Genomic DNA, 18,965 nt, shown 5'->3' with positions numbered 1-18,965 from the left:
TCCCCTGAATTATATTACTATAAGATGAATTTGAACCCAGTTAATTGGACAGTTCAGATTTTTAAGAGAAGCAATTCAAGGTCTTCCAAGCAGTATATTCTTAAAAACCCACAGGCTAGCTTTTGCCCAGAAATATTTGTTATTGGAGCAATTCTTTCTTTAAAAAAGGTTGAGTTCCTGGAATGACCCAGGTTTTTTTTGTTTTGGTTTGTTTTGGTTTTTTTTGCTGCTGAATGAACTGCATGTTCACTTTTATTTGCTAGCTCTGACCTTTGGGGCTATTGAACATGAAATTGACTCTCTCATCTCTAGACTAAGACGTACTTGAAATAAATTTAGAGATGACTTAAAGACACATAATTGCATTTATTAAGTGTCTATAATGTGAAAATTAAACATATATTTCTCTTGGCTTGATTGGTGGTTTAAGCTTGTTATCGCGGTACCCAGGAGGATGAGGCAGGAGGATTAACATGAGTTTGAAATCAGCCTGGGCTGCATAGTGATTTCTAGACCAGCCTGGGGTACAGGATGAAACTGTCTCAGTGCTACTTCTTGAAGAAAGCAGTAAATGTTCTGGGCAGAATTAAAATAATATAATTTCCCTGAAGCTAATATATGTGTATATAATATTTTGTGTATAAATAGCATATATAGTCGGTATGCATATAGTATTGTATATACAATAGCTTTAAGGGAAATTATGGTAGGCTAGACTGGTGTTTTTCCATTGACATGCAAAAGATTTGATCCAACTGAATGAGAAATTTAGACAGTTTTCATTTTCTTCTTTTTTTTATTATTTAATTAATTTATTCAGATTACATCTCAATTGTTGTCTGCTCACTTATATCCCCCAATTCCTCCCTCCCTCCCACTTTCAACCTATTCCCATCCTCTATCTGTGGCCGAGGGGGACCTCCTCCCCCACTATATGGTTATAGGCTATCTATCAAGTCTCATCTTGGTAGCCTGCTTATCCTTTCTCTGAGTGTCACCAGGCTTCCCCACCACAGGGAAGTGGCCAAATATGGGGCACCAGAGTTCTTGTCAGAGTTAGTCCCCACTCTCCACATAACTGTGGAGAATGTCCTGACCATTGGCTAGATCTGAGTAGGGGTTCAATGTTTCCTGCATGTATTGTCCTTGATTAGTGCAGGAGTTTGAGCAGACACCTCTGGGTCCAGATCTGCCTGTCATGATGTTCTTCTTGTAGGTTTCTAGGACACTCTGGATCCTTGTCTTTCCTCCATTCTCCCATACATCTCTCACCTAGAGTCCCAGTAGGAGGATCCTGCATCTATCCCAAACTCCTGAGAAGTGCATACTTTCATGGGACATCCCTTTTGGGCTAGTGTCCAATTATAAGTGAGTATATATATAACATGTGAGTCTTTCTGCTTCTGGGTTAACTCACTCAGTATGATCATTTCTAGTTCCATCCATTTGTCCACAAATTTTGGGATTTCCATGTTTTTAATAGCTGAATAGTATTCCATAGTGTAAATGTACCACAGTTTCTTTGTCCATTCTTCGATTGAGAGACATTTAGGTTGTTTCCAGGTTCTGGCTATTATGAATAAGGCTGCTATGAACATGGTTGAGCATATGTTCTTGTTGTGGGGTGGAGTATCTTCTGGGTATATTCCAAGGAGTGGAATAGCTGGGTCTTGAGGAAGCCCTAGTCCCAGTTTTCTGAGAAAGCACTAGACAGATTTCCAAAGTGGTTGTGCAAGTTTGTATTGCCACCAGCAATGAAGGAGTGTTCCCCTTTCTCTACATCCTTGCCAACATGTGGTGTCACTCTAGTTTTTGATCTTATCCATTCTGATGGATGTAAGATGGAATCTCAGAGTCCCTTTATCTTCTGATGTCATGTTCAATCTCTTCTTTCAGAGATTTAAGGTTTTTTTCAAACAAGTCCTACACTTGCTCGGTTAGAGTTACTCCTAGATATTTTATATTGTTTGCGGCAATTGTGAAGGATGTAATTTTCCTAATTTCTTCCTCTGCATGGTTGTCATTTGTATATAGGTAGGCTACTGACTTTTTTGAGTTAATTTTGTAATCTAGCCACTTTGCTGAAAGTGCTTATCAGCTGTAGGAGTTCTCTGGTGAAATTTTTGGGTCACTTATGTACACTATCATATCATCTGTAATAGGGATAGTTTGACTTCTTCCTTTCCCATTTGGATCCCCTTGTTCTCCTTTTGTTGTCTTATATCTCTGGCTAGAACTTCAAGAACTATATTGAAGAGAAATGGAGAAAGTGAACAGCTTTGCCTGGTTCCTGATTTTAAAGGAAATTCCTTGAGTATCTCTCCATTTAATTTGACATTGGCTATTGGTTTGCTGTATATAGCCTTTATTATGTTTAGATTTGTGCCTTGTATCCCTGCTCTCTCCAAATCTTTAAACATGAATGGGTGTTGGATTTTGTCAAATGCTTTTTCTGCATCGAAGGAGATGACTATGTGGTTTTTTTTTCTTTCAGTTTGTTTATATGGTGGATCACATTTATGGATTTCTGTATATTAAACCATCCCTGTGCCTGGAATGAAGCCTACCTGGTCATGATGAATGATATCTTTGACATGTGCTTGTGTTTGGGTTGTGAGTATTTTATTGAGTATTTTTGTATCAATGTTCATAAGAGAAATTGGTCTGAATTTCTCTTTTTTTGTTGGGTCTTTGTGAGGTTTAGGTATCAACATGACTATGGCCTCATAGAATGAATATGGTAATGTTTCATCCAGTTCTACCTTTTGGAGCAGCTTGAAGAGTATTGGTATTAGCTCCTCTTTAAAGGTCTGGAAGAATTCTGTGCTGAAAGCATCTGGACCTGGCCTTTTTTGGTTGGAAGACTATTAATGACTGCTTCTATTTTTGTGGGAGAAATTGAACTATTTAATTTGTTTATCTGATCTTGATTCAATTTTGGCAAGTGGAATAGATCAAGAAAATTGTCCATTTCCCTTAGATTTTCAAATTTTGTGGCATATATGGCTTTGAAGTAGGATATTATGATTATTTGTATTTCTTCAGTGTCTGTTGTTACATCTCCCTTTTCATTTCTGATTTTGTTAATTTGAATAATGTCTCTCTGCCTTTTTGTTAGTTTGGCTAATGGTTTGTCTATCTTGTTGATTTTCTCAAAAAAAAAAAAAACCAACTTCTTGTTTTGTTGATTCTTTGAATTAGTCTCTTTGTTTCTAATTTATTGTTTTCAGCACAAAGTTTGATTATTTACAGACGTCTACTCCTCTTAGGTGTTTCTGTTTCTTTTTTTTTTCCCTAGGGATTCCAGATGTGTCATTAAGTTGCTAATATGGATGTTTCCAATTTCTTTATAGTGCTATGAATTTTCCTCTTAGCACCAGTTTCAATGTGTCCCAGAAATTTGGGTATGTTGTTAATTTTTGTCTAATTTCAGGAAGTCCTTAATTTCTTTCTTTCTTTCTTCCCTGACCCAGTTGTCATTAAATATAGAGTTCTTTAGTTTCCATGTGTGTAGGTTTTTTGTTATTTCTTTTGTTGTTGAAGTCCAGCTTTAGACTATGGTGATCTGAAGGGATACAAGGTATTATTTCAAGCTTCTTGAATCAGTTGAGGCTTGGTTTGTGACCTACTATATCATCGGTTTTGGAGAAGGCTCCAAGGGGTAGTGAGAAGAAGGTATAACCCTTTGTATTTGGGTGAAAAGTCTGTAGATATCTTTTAGATCCATTTGATTCATGACATTAGTCAGTGTCATTATTTCTTGGTTTAGTTTCTGTTTTAATGACCTATCCTTCGGTGAAAGTTGGTTGTTGAAGTCTCCCACTATTAATGTGTGGGGATCGATGTGTGGTTTAAACTTTGTTAATAGTTTTGTTTTTTTTTTAACAAATGTGGATGCCCTTGTATTGGGAGCATAGATGTTTAGAATTATGATGTCATCTTGGTTGACTTTACCTTTAATGAGTATGAAGTGACCATCTTTATCTCTTTTGATTAATTTTGTTTGGAAGTCTACTTTATTAGATATTAAAATGGCCACACCAGCTTGCTTCTTGTGTTTATTTGCTTGGAATACTTTTTTCCAGCCTTTTACCCTGAGGTAATATCTATCCTCATGGCTGAAATGTGTTTCTTAAATGCAGAGGAATGTTGGGTGTTGTTTATGCATCCATTCATCAAGTCTGTGCCTTTTTATTAGAGAATTGAGACCATTGATATTGAGAGATATTAATGACCAGTAACTGTTATGTCCGTAGATTTTGGTGTTGGTTGCAGTAGAGTGTTTGTGCGGTTATGTTTTTGTGATGGTGTAGTTATCTATTTCCCATTTAATATTGGTTGTAGCTTGTCACTTTAGTTTGGAGGTTTCCTTCTAGTATCTTCTGTAAGACTGCATTTGTGGAAAGGTACTGTTTGAATTTGTTTTTATCATGGAATATCTTGTTTTCTCTATCAATGGTTATTGATAGTTTGCTGTGTATAAAAGTCTGGCCTGACATCTGTTGTCTCACAGTTTTTGCAGGACCTCTGTGCGTGCCCTTTTGACTTTTATGGTCTCTGGTGAGAAGTTTGGTGTAATTCTGATAGGTTTGTCATTATATGTTACTTAGTCCTTTTTTCTTGCCACTTTCAATATTCTTTATTTGTTCTGTGTATTTTGTGTTTTGATTATTATGTGGTGGGAAGATTTTCTTTTCTGGTCTATTCTATTTGGTGTTCTGTAGGACTCTTGTATGTTTATATGCATTTCCTTTTTAATTGGGGAATTTTTCTATGATCTTGTTGGAGATAGTTTCTGGGCCTTGGAGTTGGGCATATACTCTTTCCTCAATGCCTATTATCCTCAGGTTTCATCTTGTCATGGTGTCCTTGATTTCTTGGATGTTTTGTGTCAGGAATTTTTCAGATTTAGCATTTTCTTTGATGTTTGCTTTGAGTTCTACAATTGTATCTTCTAGTCTTGAGATTTGTTCCTCTGTCTCTTGGATTCCATTAGATAAGCTCACCTCTGTGTTGCTTGCTTTCTTCTCTGAGTTCTCCTGCTTCCATCTTTCTTCTATCTATGCCTTTATCATTGTTTCCATTTTCATGTTCAGATCTTGAACTGTTTTATTGACTTCCTTCATCTGATTGTATTTTCCTCAACTTCTTCCAGTGCCTCTCTATAGACCACTTTTATGTCTTCAACCTGTTTGGCTGCATACTTCTGCATTTGTTTATGACTTTTACTCATTTATTCCATTGTCATACTTACTACTAAGAATTTGAGGTCATTTTCTTGTATTTCCATTGTGTTTGTGTTTTCAGGGTTGCTTTCTTTGGGATAGCTAGGATCTGAAGATGCCGAATTATTTTGATTTTTGTTGTTTGCATTCTTACCTGAGCTTTAGTCATCTTGTTGTCTCTGATGTTGGGAGGTATCTTCTGGTGTCTTTCATTGGTCTTTGAGAGTTGATAGTTGGTGATTGGTTATAGGTCAAGTGCCTTTGCATGTGGGGAACAGGGAATTCTTCCACTCCAGGAGACTTTGCTCTACACTTTAGGCTTCCCATGGGGCCAGCAAAGGTAGGATTCTGTCTGGTCCCATTCAGATAACACTACTGAAGTGGTTCAGTCCCTCTGATTTGTGGCCACTGTTTAGATTTCTGTTCTAACCCTTCAGGGTTGTCCAGCCTCTATGAAGAGCATGGGAGACCCTGCTGGGCTGTGGAGCCTGGCTAGGCCATGTTTTATCTGTCCAATTTAGCAGGCACAGACTGCTGTGGCTGGTAGTTAGGCTCCTGCTTGGGCCTGTTTAGATAGTGCAGCTTTGGTGGTTCAGTCCTGTTGCATTGGGGCCGCTGTTTAGGTTTCTATCCTGACCACTTAGGGCTTCCCAGCCTCTCCCAAGAGCATGGGAGTCCCTGCTGGGCCTTATAGCCTGGCTAGGCTGGGTTCTATCTGCCCAGTGTGCAGGCATACCTGCTGTGCCTGGTAGCTAGGTTCCTGTCTGGTTCCAGCGACGGTGCTGTCGCTGAATAACATGTTCACAGCCTTCTGGCTTCCCTGTGGCCCCTGGGGCTTTCTGTGAACTGGCATGTGGGCGGGTGGGTGAGAGTCTGTGGACAGATCCACCCATTTTCCTGAGATTTCTCCAGGCCAGGAGCTCTGGTACTTCACTGTCTCATATACAGAGTTTGGGTTATAGAGCCCAGCTGCAGTTTTCAGACAGGTTCCAAACCAGTGTCTGGGGACTGGGCTGTTGGTTGACCAGGGGCCAGGCCCACCTGTGGTCTGTACTGCATTGGATTCCACTCACCTAGTGTTCTCCAGTTCTTGCAGTTTGTGGATCCTTGTCAGGTCCCTAGTCTCTGTGTGGTAAATCAGATACAGTGTGTGATAGGTACTGCCATCTTGGAATCCCAGTTTTCATTTTTTTAAACTTAATAAATAGAAAACCATTTCAGCAGGGTACTGGTTCAGCATATGCCCAGTGGTACAAGTATGCATATCACATTTGTTTTTATAAATAATATTTTATACAGGTGGGAGCCCTAACATTCAGCAATATATATTTATAATCATTGCATCTTCTTGTTGAGCTATCCCCTATACTCATAAGTGGTAGCCTTCTTTATCTTTTCTAATTAGTTATTGTTTGAAGTCTAGTTCTTCAGATATTAGAATAGGCCACCTAGTTGCTTTGGGCTTCCATTTGCTAAATGGATTAACACTTATTCATTGACTTCAGTCTGTTGATGCCTTTGCCAATGTAGTATGGATTTTTTGAAGATGACACAATTTAGGTGGATCTGAGGGAGAGGTGGGCAGGGTAGAGGGGAGAAAGGGGAAACTATGCATGCAATGTAATATACAAGAGAATTAAAAGTGAAAAAAAATCCCTGATTCTCATGCCCTCCCAATCAGCTTAAACATTTGTGTCTTTGTTGATGAATCAAATAATTTACCTTTGATATTACTATTAAAGGATATTTACTAATTTCTATAATTTTGATTGTTTTCTGGATTGTTAGATTATTGTTTGTGATTTTCATTCTCTCTCATTAGTGTTAGCAATTTGCTCTTTATTTTCTGCTAAATATGATAAATTCCTTCCTAGGTCTTTGTTTATAGATCCTCATGAAATCTATTTTTTTCTTCCCTTGTGATTAAAACTGTCTTTATATCTCACCTATGTATTATATTCCTTTAATTATCACCCACAGTGCTCACTTAGTAGTTATGAACTGCCCCACTTTATGCTTGTCTTAGAATCTCTTTATCCATCAATTTTAAGAGATAGCTATGTTGGATATAACCAATCTTGGTTGATGTTGATAGCTCTTTGTTTTAGTCATTTGAAATATGGCATCATGTGCTTCCTTACTTTAGGTTTGCTCAAGTACTAATGCTATTCTGATGTATTTGTCTTTGGAGGTAAGTTAATATTTTTCTATTGTATCTTTCATATTGTTTAGTATTTTTGTCACCTGATGACATTATGTTATGGAGCTATTCTTCTCTGGTCCTATCCATGTAGGGGTCCAGAAGACTATTGTGTTTTATGTCATTTCTTTCCTCTGTATTTGGAAATGTTTCTATTATAATTTCACCAAATAGATTCTCTGTACCTTTAACTTTTGTCTTAGTTCCTTCCATTTTCTTTATTCTTTTGTTGTTGCTATTGTTTTTTGAGACAGGGTTTCTCTGTGTAGCCTTGGCTCTCCTGGACTTGCTTTGTAGACCAGGCTGGCCTCAAACTCACAAAAATTCTATTCTCTTTATTCTTAATTTTTGTCTTGTGAACATATTTCAGAGTTCTTAGATGCTGTTACATCTACTTATTATTATTTTTTTTCATTTTTAAAGCTTGAATGAAGTATTTCATTGGCTTTGTTCTTCATCTCTGATATATTTTATTCTGCCTGGTTGAGTCTTTTGGCCAAGCTTCCCACTGAGTTTTTTCAATTTAATTTCTTCTTCTTCTTCTTCTTCTTCTTCTTCTTCTTCTTCTTCTTCTTCTTCTTCTTCTCCTCCTCCTCCTCCTCCTCCTCCTCCTCCTCCTCCTCCTTCTTCTCTCTCTTTTTTTTTTTTTTGCAAAATCTGAATTTCCTTGCTGAATCTCACCCCACATTTCTATCATTTTCATCCATTTTGCTGATTTTCTTATTCATTTTGCTGACTTTACTTTTCAGATTCTGGACTGAATCTATCTACTAGTTTGTGTCCTCACTAATCTATTGATTGCTCTCTTTTACTCATGAGCTTTTGTTGTGAGACAAGGTTTCACTCTGCATTCCAAGGTGAACTGGAACTCATGACAAGCCATCTTTTCTTGACCTTCCAAATGCTGGGATTTGAGGCATGAAACACCATGGCCGTTGATGAGGATAATATTTGCTCTTCAGCTAGCACTTAAGCAATTTCAGTATTGTTCATTGCAGTTACTGTGGTATAATTATAGTGTCAAGGAGTCATTTTGCCGTGCTCACATGTTTCTTATATTGTGTATTGAAATGTACATATTTGGTAGTCTGCATATCTCTTTTTTTGTTTTTTAAAAGATTTATTTATTTATTTGTTTGTTTGTTATTTATACAGTGCTCTGACTGCATATACACCTGTAGGCCAGAAGAGGACATCAAATAACATTGCAGATGGTTGTGAGGGACCATGTGGTTGCTGGGAATTGAACTCAAGACCTTTGGAAGAGCAGGCAGCACTCTTAACCACTGAGCCATCTCTCTAGCCAATCTCTTTTGGTTTTAAGCTATCCTTAAGTAGTCAAATCTTGAGGCCTCAATCCATTGTATGACTTATCAAGGAGAAAACAGACTGCTGCTGTGCCAACAAATGCATCAAGTCACTCTAGTGAGAGAAATAAAGTACAATTTGTTAAAACTCACTAATACACCCCTAATTACCATCAAATAGGAAATGGTAAAACTAATGATGTAGTGTATGTTATAACTTAAATTATTCAGGGGGATATGGAACTAGCAAATACACAAGGTAGAGAAAGGAGGGAAATGGGGGAAAGAGAGGCCAGAAGCAAGGTTAAACTCAAGGCAGAAAAAATAGTGGAGTACATTGGAGAAGAAAAGAGGCATTATTAAATAGGAGAAGACAGTGGGGTAAACAAAGATTTCCTCATAATGAAAAAGATCCGAAACTAGGTAAATTTACAGAACAGAATAAAAAATAACAGCCCAAGGACACTAAAGGAAATGTAAAAAGCCAGTGTGATAATTTCAAATTATACTAATGTATAATATAAACAGTCAGAAAAGACAACAAAAGTAGAAAATTTTCTCAGAAAGGAAGTCTAGACAAAATAAGATCAATGTACAAAGGGAAATAAAAAATGAAACTTAAAATTATTTTGTATATAGTATTTTTAATATTTTTATAGGAAATAAGTTTTTAATATAGTAAAGTGAAAATATTATTAAGAATGTAATACAATGTAATACAAGAGAAAGCACAAGGGAGTAACAATAGAAAAAAAAAGTAAAAAGAACAAAGGATGAAATGCTGAACGGCTTCTCTCTGGGGGCTTCATTGGAAGAGACTGGTTGCAGCATGGGGTTGGGAGCAGGGGCACCAAGACTTTCCAATGTCTGCCCAGAGCGCAGTTCACACCAGGGACTTCTCTTCTTTGTGTACCTTCGATCTCTGCTGGCCACATTTTGCTTTGCAGCTTGAGAGTTGCCCACGTGTTGGTTCTGCGAGGAAGAGTCAGTGTCACCGAGGAGCCTCCCTTTTTGTACAACCCCCACCTCCCTACTTGGGCCAGGTATTTATCTCCCTGCCTGTGCAACACAGCAGTAGATTTGTAGATGGCGAGTATTTCATCGGAGCCTCAGAACTTCCAGAATCCTCAGTGGTTTACAGCTAATAGATGGCCTCAGTGTTGATTTACTCTCTGACCTGCCGATCGGGACTATTTAAATGTCAGGGTTATGCTCAGTTGCTGAGGTCGGCTCTGGGGCCACCTTTTCACATCCATTTTCTGCTTGAGTTGAGCCCCCTCCTGCTGAACTTTACATCTCTCAGCCTTGGCCCTTCTGTTTTTCCATAGCTATCTGCAGGGGCTGTTCCTCACCCTGGGACTGTGGCAAGTCACTGTCAGGCTTCCTGATTTACATGTGCCTGTTCTCAGCCTTCTTGAGTAGCTCAGTTTTAACAACTGGCTCTGTCAAGATGGTGCTCAGCCACAGCCCTGTAAGACAGACTGACGAACCCGGGTTTATTCTTTATGGCTTCAGGAGTCATCTCAAATCTGCCACTGACTTTGAAGCTGTGGGAGCCATTGTCTTTTCAAGCAGGGTCTCTGGGCTTAGCCTTTGATGAGGATCCTGCTTCCTTCCCCTCAGTGACCCCCTCTGGCTGGATCTGTGTCCCTAGGCTTCTCTTCAGTGTGTTGTCCAGTCCCTCTTTTGCTGGACATGTTAAAGCAGTTTGGTCGTTGAGCATTTCCAAGGCTCTTCCCTCTTTGTCTCATGGGAACAGTCTCTACTTTCTTACACCGACACTTTTTCTTAACTAGATCACAGGAGCAATCTTTGAGTGGGCCATTTTAGCGGGAAATCTCAGGCTATTATTTCCTCATGGTCAATTCCAAGAATAGAAAGGAAAGGCTGCTGTTCATGTTTGCATTCTGTTGCTGTGATTTATCACCACAACCAAAAGCAACTTGGGGAAGAAAGGCTTTATTTAATCTTCCATCTTACAGCTCGTCGCGGAGGGAAGACAAGGCAGGAACTGAAGTGAGGACAGTAGGGGAATGCTGCTTATTGGCTTGCTCCCCCTAGGATGCTCAGCTATCTTCGAAAACTGCCCAGGTCTCCCCTCGCAGAGTTGGTAAGGCCCACAATAAAAACAGTGCCCCAAAGACATGCCTACAGGCCAATTTGGTGGAGGCATTTCCTCAGTTTAGAGTCTCTCTTCCCAGTTATGTCTAGGTTTGTGTCAAGTTGACAAAAACTAACAGTGACAGCATTGTGCTTATAAATATGCTGAGCAACAAACCAAGATTTCAAAGTGTCACAATGGAATGTTCCAGAGACCTTCTTTCTGAACACTATTGCTTTTCCAGGGAATATCTTTACATACAAAATGAAGTCGCTTCTCCCCAAAATCTCTGGTAAAAGTAGTCAGCCAAATAGGGAGGTGAAACTCACGAGTAATTAATCAAAACATAACTTCAACTGCTCAGCTGGCTTACCATCCTAATTATGCTTATAATATTTCAGCTCTAGCAATAAATTCGGCACTCTTTTGTAGTGTTTAAAGTTGATTAGGTAATCTTCTAATTAAAAAAAAAAAGCAACATTTGTAAAATACAATGTTATTCAGGAGAACGTCTTCTTAGATTTTGAAAGGGCCAACCAACATAGCCTCAGTTCTTTTCACAGCTGCTGTAAGTAAATTATGTAATCTTCCAGAGAGCAATTTGGCAGTCTGAGTGAAACATCATTTAATGTACATTTTTCTCAATACAGTAATTCTCATTCTAGGCATTTGGTACAAAGAAATAATGTTGTATGCACAGAGATAAGTGTACCAAGGACATTCAACACAGCCTGGCTCATCCTACCCTAAAAATTGGAACCAAATTAAGTGTTCAGCAACAGAGACTTGGCGGCATAAATTAGCACCTGTCAAAGTGATGATGTCTAGCCATAGTTTTAAAGAATGGATTTCTAAGGGGAATATAGTTTCAAGACAAAAGGTAAGGGTGAAACCATTTTCCATGCCAAAACTTTTTTAAAAAAAAGTTTAAAGTGGTTTATCCCTCTTGCAAAACACTTGGCAGGCTATTAATTAGCTTTCACCTGTGCTTATGTTCAGACAATGAAATTAGGGTGTGTCTTTTTTCTTTTATGTAGATCTTCTGGGTTTTCCCCTATAAAGAACATGAATTACATATATCATTAAACCTAGAACCCACACAAAACAAATGATTGTGAATTAATAATGCTACTAATATTTGCTATACAATGTTGTTTGGAGATAACCTGGAACTTTCAAATATGAAACATGTTTTTTTGTTTGTACAGCGCCAATGTCTTCCAGGCATCGTTTTCTTACATCCCCCTTTCCTACCTGATTTTTCCTCCTTTACTTCCCACTTCAGTCCTTCTTCCTACTCTTCCTTCACTAGTTTCTTCTCTCCCCTCCCATTTTGCATATTTTAAAATTGTAAATGTAAGTGTAAAGGCAAAATGTAGTCCTTTCGGTACACAAGGGCATGGGTTTGTAGTGTGCCCCACAACAGCTCATAGGGCTCATGTTTCTTCATGCCAGTGCACAGGGACCTGCTGTGCCCCAGCCTGTAACAATGCTGACTGGCCTTTTTCATGGCTGTACCTATCCCAGAAGTCATATCACCGCAATTGTGCGGTATAAAGCTGTTAGCGTCTGGCTGCTTTTCCTCAGCACAATACATTTGAGATTCATTTCTGTTGCTGAGTATGTCAATAGTTTGCTCCTTTTTAGTGCTGAACAAACAGTTTTCAATTATATGGATCTACTACAGTTTGTTTATCCATTCACCAACTGAAGGGCATTTGATTTGCCTCCAGTTTGGGGCAATAATGAATAAAATAGCAGGGCTTTTTAATGTGGACATATGTTTTCATTTCTCAAGGGCCAATTATGTAGGGATGAGATGGCTGGTTAGTGTGTGTTTAACTTTTCAAAAGCTACCAGTGTGTTTTGCAAAGTGGCCGCATCCTTCAACGGTCCTACTAGCAATTTGTGAGAACCATAGCTGCTCTGCCTCCTTGGGATCATTAAGCGATCATTTTTATGTAGTCTTTATGAACTTCATCCATGCATAGGATGCATTTTGATTAAACCAACCTCACTGTCCCCTCCAACTTCCCTCAGATCTCCCTAGCACTTTTTCTTTTCCCTTTAATGACCCATCAACTCCAGTTAATGATATCCATGTGCTAATGGGACTACGGCTGTCCACTGAAGGACTGGGAGCTGGGGAGGGGCCATAGCCCTGAAAAAAACTGACTTTCCCTTCCCAGTCAACTACCAACAGCTCTCAGCTAAAGATGAGATCTCACGAACCCCTTCCTTGCCCTTGATGGAGAATTTACTGGCTTGATTTTGTTCAAGTCTTGTGCAGACAGCCACAATGGCTTGAGTGTTCATGAGTGCGCCATCCCTGTATGATCCAGAAGACACTGTTTCACCCCACCCCTCCCTGACCTTCCCTGATTGTGTAAGCTCTGTACCTCCTCTTCTGCAATGTTGCCTGAGCCTTGGGAGGATAAGGTGTGATATAGATGTCCAATTTATGATTAAGCACCCCACAGAGAGTTATTTTCTGCCCTTTGACCTGTTGTGAGTGCCTGTGTTGATTGATGCTCTGTCAATAAACTGCAATACGGAGTAAGAAGTTTCTCTAATAAGGAGCCAGAGTGGGTCTATATGTATAATGTTAGGTATTCAGGAGTCAGTTTGATGTTATGTTCATTCAGCAAAATAATAATAGTAGTTTTTCCCCTGGGACATATGGCCTCTTCTGTCACATGTTCTTAGCCAGTTTTCAAATATGCATTCCCTCCTGTGGAGTGGACCTTAAATAAAACCTAAAAAAACTCTTGGTTCCCTTCATACATTCAGACGATTATTGCACCGTTGAGCCTGTCTTACCAGGGTTGTCATAGTACAGCGCTGAAGCTTCACCTCTGGGTCTGACTACTGATTTCTATCTCCGTCCACAGTAACTTGCATACTACTTTCCAGCAAATGGAAGCCAGCAAGCAAAGAGGGGCTTCCAGGCCAGGTTCACCCTGATTTCTCCAAGCCCTATGACTAGAGTTAGGTTTATCTTTAAGTTGGAGCTGCTAATTTAAGTGTTTCAAAATAGCAATTCACTTAATTCTGTGACATAAATAGTATTGCTGACTTACCTTTACCAAAGAGCTATAAGGAAACCCCAGGATACTACATTAAGTCACACAGTGAGTAAATGTCAGAGCTGGACTTGAGACCATACAATCCATCCTCAGACTAGGTACTCTTAACACATTGTATTATGCCTCTCTTTTAGTGAATACTAGAAAGAAAGAATTTCCATAATGCTGATATGAATTTGAAATTTTACATATTTCTATTTATACAATGTTGACTACAATGTACTGAATCTTCAATTTGCTAAAAATGAGCACTGTGATTCACATAGGACTGACTATTCCTGTCAGCTAATTAACCAATGCCGTGAGTTCAGCTCCTGAGGGGTACTTCCAGATGTGAACTTGCCGGAATCTATATTGTCAAGCTCCTGATCTAGCTCCCCTAACCCAGAAACCTGATCTGAGTCTTTCAGGGATGACCAAAGTCAGCCATGTTCAAGGACTTGGGGTAGAAAGTTAATGAGACACTAAAATGCTAAGCATGATGGAAATTTATTAATTTATAATGAGAATATAATGGCTAAAAAGAACAAATATGTCTTTTATTTGACAGCACATCTCCTCCTAGAAAAGATCTAGGAAATAATAATCAGCTTTTGTCCATTGGGTAGATCAGAGTAGGGGTTCGATGCTTACTTTTGTATTGTACTTGGTTAGTGCAGTAGACAGGACATTCTCCACAGTTATGTAGAGAGTGGGGACTGATTTTGACATTAACTCTGGTCGTCCATATTTGACCACCTTTCCCTTGGTGGGGAGGCCTGGTGGCATTCAAAGAAAGAATAAGCAGGAACCAAGATGAGACTTAATAGCCCATGACCATATAGTGGGGGAGGAGGTCCCCCTCAGTCATAGACCTAGGGGAGGGGAATAGGGTGAAAGCAGGAAGGAGGGAGGAATGGGAGGTTACAAGTCATGGGATAACAGTTGAGTTGTAATCTGAATAAATTAATAAAATTTTAAAAAATAATCAGTTTCTACGTTTGCCTAGAAACATAAGGAAGCTGCCTTGACCTTAATAGCCCAAAGCCTTTAAACTCTCATCATAAAATGAAATCCTAGTATTTTGTGGAAAAATATCATTAAAATTTTTTTTTTCAGTGTGTACCAGTCATCCTGGAGGCCACTGAGGAAGACTGAGCCCCTCCCTTTCCATCATGCTAGCTCTCTTTGACCTAACTTATCTTTGATGTTCTCTTTACTTAGACGTGATGCTTTAACCTCATTAAAATAACCTCTTACTCTTTTTTAATAACCAAGTGCTTGTTGGCCATCCTTCACATGCCAGTACTTTTAGGGTAGGGACATCACTCACTTCAAGACTCATTATCTTTTAAGGATTTTCAATAGTGATCCATTTTATGTTGATACAGCTGATAACCCTCTTGGGACAATCAGACTTATCAGACTTAATAGCACACCTCACCATGCCTCTTGGTGCTGACTTAGAACATTGGTTCTTCAGATTTGTGTAATTACTTTCATTTGGCTCTCAACTCAGACCAACCTGTGGGTGCTTCTTCAGTCTAAGATTTTCCTGTGATACATTTCCTCTCTTGAATTAAGTCCACGAATTGGCTAAACACCATTGAACATTTTGGTAGCTTCTCAAATTCATTGTGACTCAGATATCATCTGACATTTTCCTCTGCCACTGAGTTTTTATTTTCCATTTAGGTATTATTTTACATTAATGTAGCAAGCTTCAGTATAGCAGTTCCATACTTCCATCTACCTATTCTTACTTTTTTATATACACCACTGATAAGCTGTGTAAGATTCTTTTACAGCGGATCATGGTGATGCATGTCTACAATCCCATTACTGAGAGGCTGCAGCAGGAGGATCAGCCATAAATTTAAGGCCAGCCTGGGCTACAGGGTAAATGCCAGGCCAGCCATGGTTATGTAGCAAGACCCTATTTCAAACCGAACCAAGACAAAACACAACAAAACACCTAGAAAGAGTCTATCTTATAAGCCTCGCTCTTTTATGCACATAGATGCTTATATCCTATCTCCTCTGTGTTTGTCTGGAGGAGGCTTTCTTTTTTCTTCCTTCTAGAGACCAAAGAAGTCACTAGCAGAGCTCAGCAAGTTTGCTCTGCTTTCTCCCTTCCTTTTCTGTCTATTGGGCCATCCCACCATATAGGCAACAAGCTCTTGTGCCATGAGCCTTCCTTATGCCTTTAATTTCTCCAGCCTCTTCTTTCCTTCACTACTTTAATTCCTGACTGTTCCATCCTGCCGTGCTGCCACTTGCAACAGATTGGTTGATTAAGAATCCCCAAACTCAGATGTGGAGATCTTAACTACCAAGGTTATGATATTAAGGTATGTCATAATTTAATTATTAATTTAGTAATTCCTTTATATTTGTTTATTTCATCACTTCTAATTAAATATAAGAAGCTATGTTGATAAGTGTCCTAGTGTACAGATAGTTGAGACTTGTCTTTGATTATTTTCATAAAATTTCTTTGTCTTTTCTAAGAACACATCCATATTGCTAGAAGGGAAATTGGTTAACTTTTTCTTTTTACTCAAAAATGTTTTCTTTTTTTAATTGAAAATTCATACAAAATATTTTGATTATTTCTCTTCCCTCATCTCTTCTCAGCTCTTCTTTCCCTCTCTACCCATCCAACTCCATGATTTCATTTTCTCACACTCTTTAGAAAATAGACAAATAAGAAAAGCAAACAGATTAGAATTTGAAAAAACAACAAAGAAGCACAAGAAATGTGTACACACTTGCATGCATGCACACACACACACACAACACAAAATTGCAAACTATAATATACAAGTAAAAGATCAGTAATATTAAGAAAAAGCCCAAACAAAGCATTATTAGACAAAAAATCTACAAAGACACCATTGAAGTAATTTGTGTTGGCCGTCTACTGCTGGGCATGAGGCCTGCCCTTAAATGAGACACCATTGGAGAAAACTAATATTTTGTTTGCAAGTAGTTGTCAAGTGGAGATAGCATTTTGATTCAGGATGGGGGATCATGTCTACTTCTTCCTCTCAGTGCTAGGATATTGCCTAGCTTGAATTTGTGCATCTAACCCTACTATTTCTAGAGATACAATCATCTAGAATCTTCTGCCTGTATCCCCAAATGGCCAACATTAACATCATTTTCATCCTTTTTATTTCTCAAATCTTCTCCTATATCCCCTCCTCTCTCTCTCTCTCTCTCTCTCTCTCTCTCTCTCTCTCTCTCTCTCTCTCTACACACACACACACACACACACACACACACACACACACACACACACACAAACACGTATATATGCATATACACACACATACTTATTTTAAGAGATAGGGTCTCACTATGTAGTTCAGGCTGGCCTTGAACTCACCATTCCTTTCCCCAAGCCTCCGAAGAGGTATTATAAGCCTATGCCGTCTCACGGAGCTCTCTCCTTAGCCTCGTTTCCCCTCTTTCTGCACCACTCCTTCCCATCAGGTCCTGTCTGCCTGTCTCTCTGCTTTTTCTGAGTACAACCAGGGAACACTTATATACGGCAATTCAGTAAATGAGCCAAGGCTGTGCTTTATAACTCAGTTTTCAAGATATTTCTAAAAAGAACCTTTTTACAGTTCTGCCAGGGCCTTTGTTTTCTCCTGGTGTTCCCAAACATAGCTTATTTCCTAACCTGTGGTTCATGGCGGCTGCTACACTGAAAACATTGTTGTGTTCTCCTTATTTTTTTTTAATTAAAATTTCCTTGTAAGTTTTTCTTTTAAAAATATGTTATTGATTCTTCAAGATTTTCGTACGATGTATTTTGATCATATTCACCCCCCAGTACCCCCCACCTTCTGTACTCACCCAACTTGATATTCTCACTCTCTTTGTCTTCAGATCCACGGAGTCCAGTTTGCATTGCCTAACTTCTTTCCCATGTGAGACTTACCTTGGAGCATGGTTGACCTACCGTGGTGTCACAAAACCCTAGCATAGAGAAGGGAGGTGAGCATGAAATCCTTCCCCTACTGCTGAGAGGGATAACTGGTTTTCCTTTAAGTCTTCTCACACCTCAACAACATCAGGAAAGTCTCCCCTGCAGCATAATTAGAAAAGGGATCTACTTATTATGCACAGGAGTTGTTTGTATCATTCCTACTCAATTAGACTTATTGTAGGTGGAAACTGGGGGTGTTAGCGTTCGGGTACTGTCACAGCTGAGCGGCTTCTTCCCCCCTTAAACAGCTAAATACCTTAGATCTACTGAATGAGGGAGCGACAGGGTAAGTTCCAGCAGTCTTAAGCTGGACCCCATCATTTTATTTGTTCTCCATTCATGCTATAGCCTCGTTCTGTAATTTTCTTCTTTAACCTCATACTTGCACGTGGATCAATATACTCAGACAAATTCAGATGCTGTTCTCTTTGGCCACCTTGCAGCTTCATCATAGACTACACAGCCCTGAGGGGTCTCATTCCCTTGGATTTCTCCTCCTTTTTTTTTTTTAAGTCCAGTTGCATATGTGTAGGCGGCAGCCTTTCCGCTATCCATTTGTTGTGTAGGAAATTCCTGATACAATAGTCTGACCTGAAATGTCACCAAGGCAGATTTGTTCTGGCTTCCAGCCCAATGCAAACAGCAGGGAGAGATGGCAGTGCTCTGCTCAATTCTTCACCAGTTAAGCTGTCATTAAAAGGGAAACACCTGCTACCTGGAGAGTCTTTGTATTTCACTCTACCACAGGGGTCTGCTCTGGACTTGTCAACTGATTGCTTTGGAGCTAAGTTGGGAAGGAAAAAAAAATACATTCTCTCTCTATGTTACTATCAAGGAAGGAAGGAAGTGTGCTCTGTATGATTAGCCCCATCTACAAAACAGGCCCACAGAGGGCATAGATGCACATGCTAGACTTTAGAAATGAAAAAATACAGCATGTGTAGTTGTTCTATGGAAGAGCAGAAGGGAGCAGACAGCATCATTGTGTGGCAAGAATAGTGAAGGCAGTGGGAGCCTCTGCTCCACACAGCAGCTTTCTCTGTTGTTCCAGAATTATTTGCTGCAGACTG

The 18,965-nt window shown here is 39.2% G+C and overlaps 2 long non-coding RNA genes across 2 annotated transcripts in view; both read left to right on the top strand.

Moving 5' to 3' along the window:
* LOC311585293 overlaps positions 1–18,965 on the top strand; it is a 507,115-nt gene that overhangs the window by 443,195 nt on the left and 44,955 nt on the right. The window lies entirely within an intron of this gene.
* LOC311585292 overlaps positions 1–18,965 on the top strand; it is a 46,978-nt gene that overhangs the window by 24,874 nt on the left and 3,139 nt on the right. Inside the window, exon 3 of the long non-coding RNA XR_014775180.1 lies at positions 17,796–17,903. This is a non-coding gene — a long non-coding RNA (uncharacterized lncRNA). The remainder of the gene's footprint in view (positions 1–17,795; positions 17,904–18,965) is intronic.

Source organism: Acomys minous, assembly GCF_964271855.1.
Source record: "Acomys minous genome assembly, chromosome: 15".
Lineage (NCBI taxonomy): Eukaryota > Metazoa > Chordata > Mammalia > Rodentia > Muridae > Acomys > Acomys minous.
This window is presented reverse-complemented; position numbering and strand designations above follow the sequence as displayed.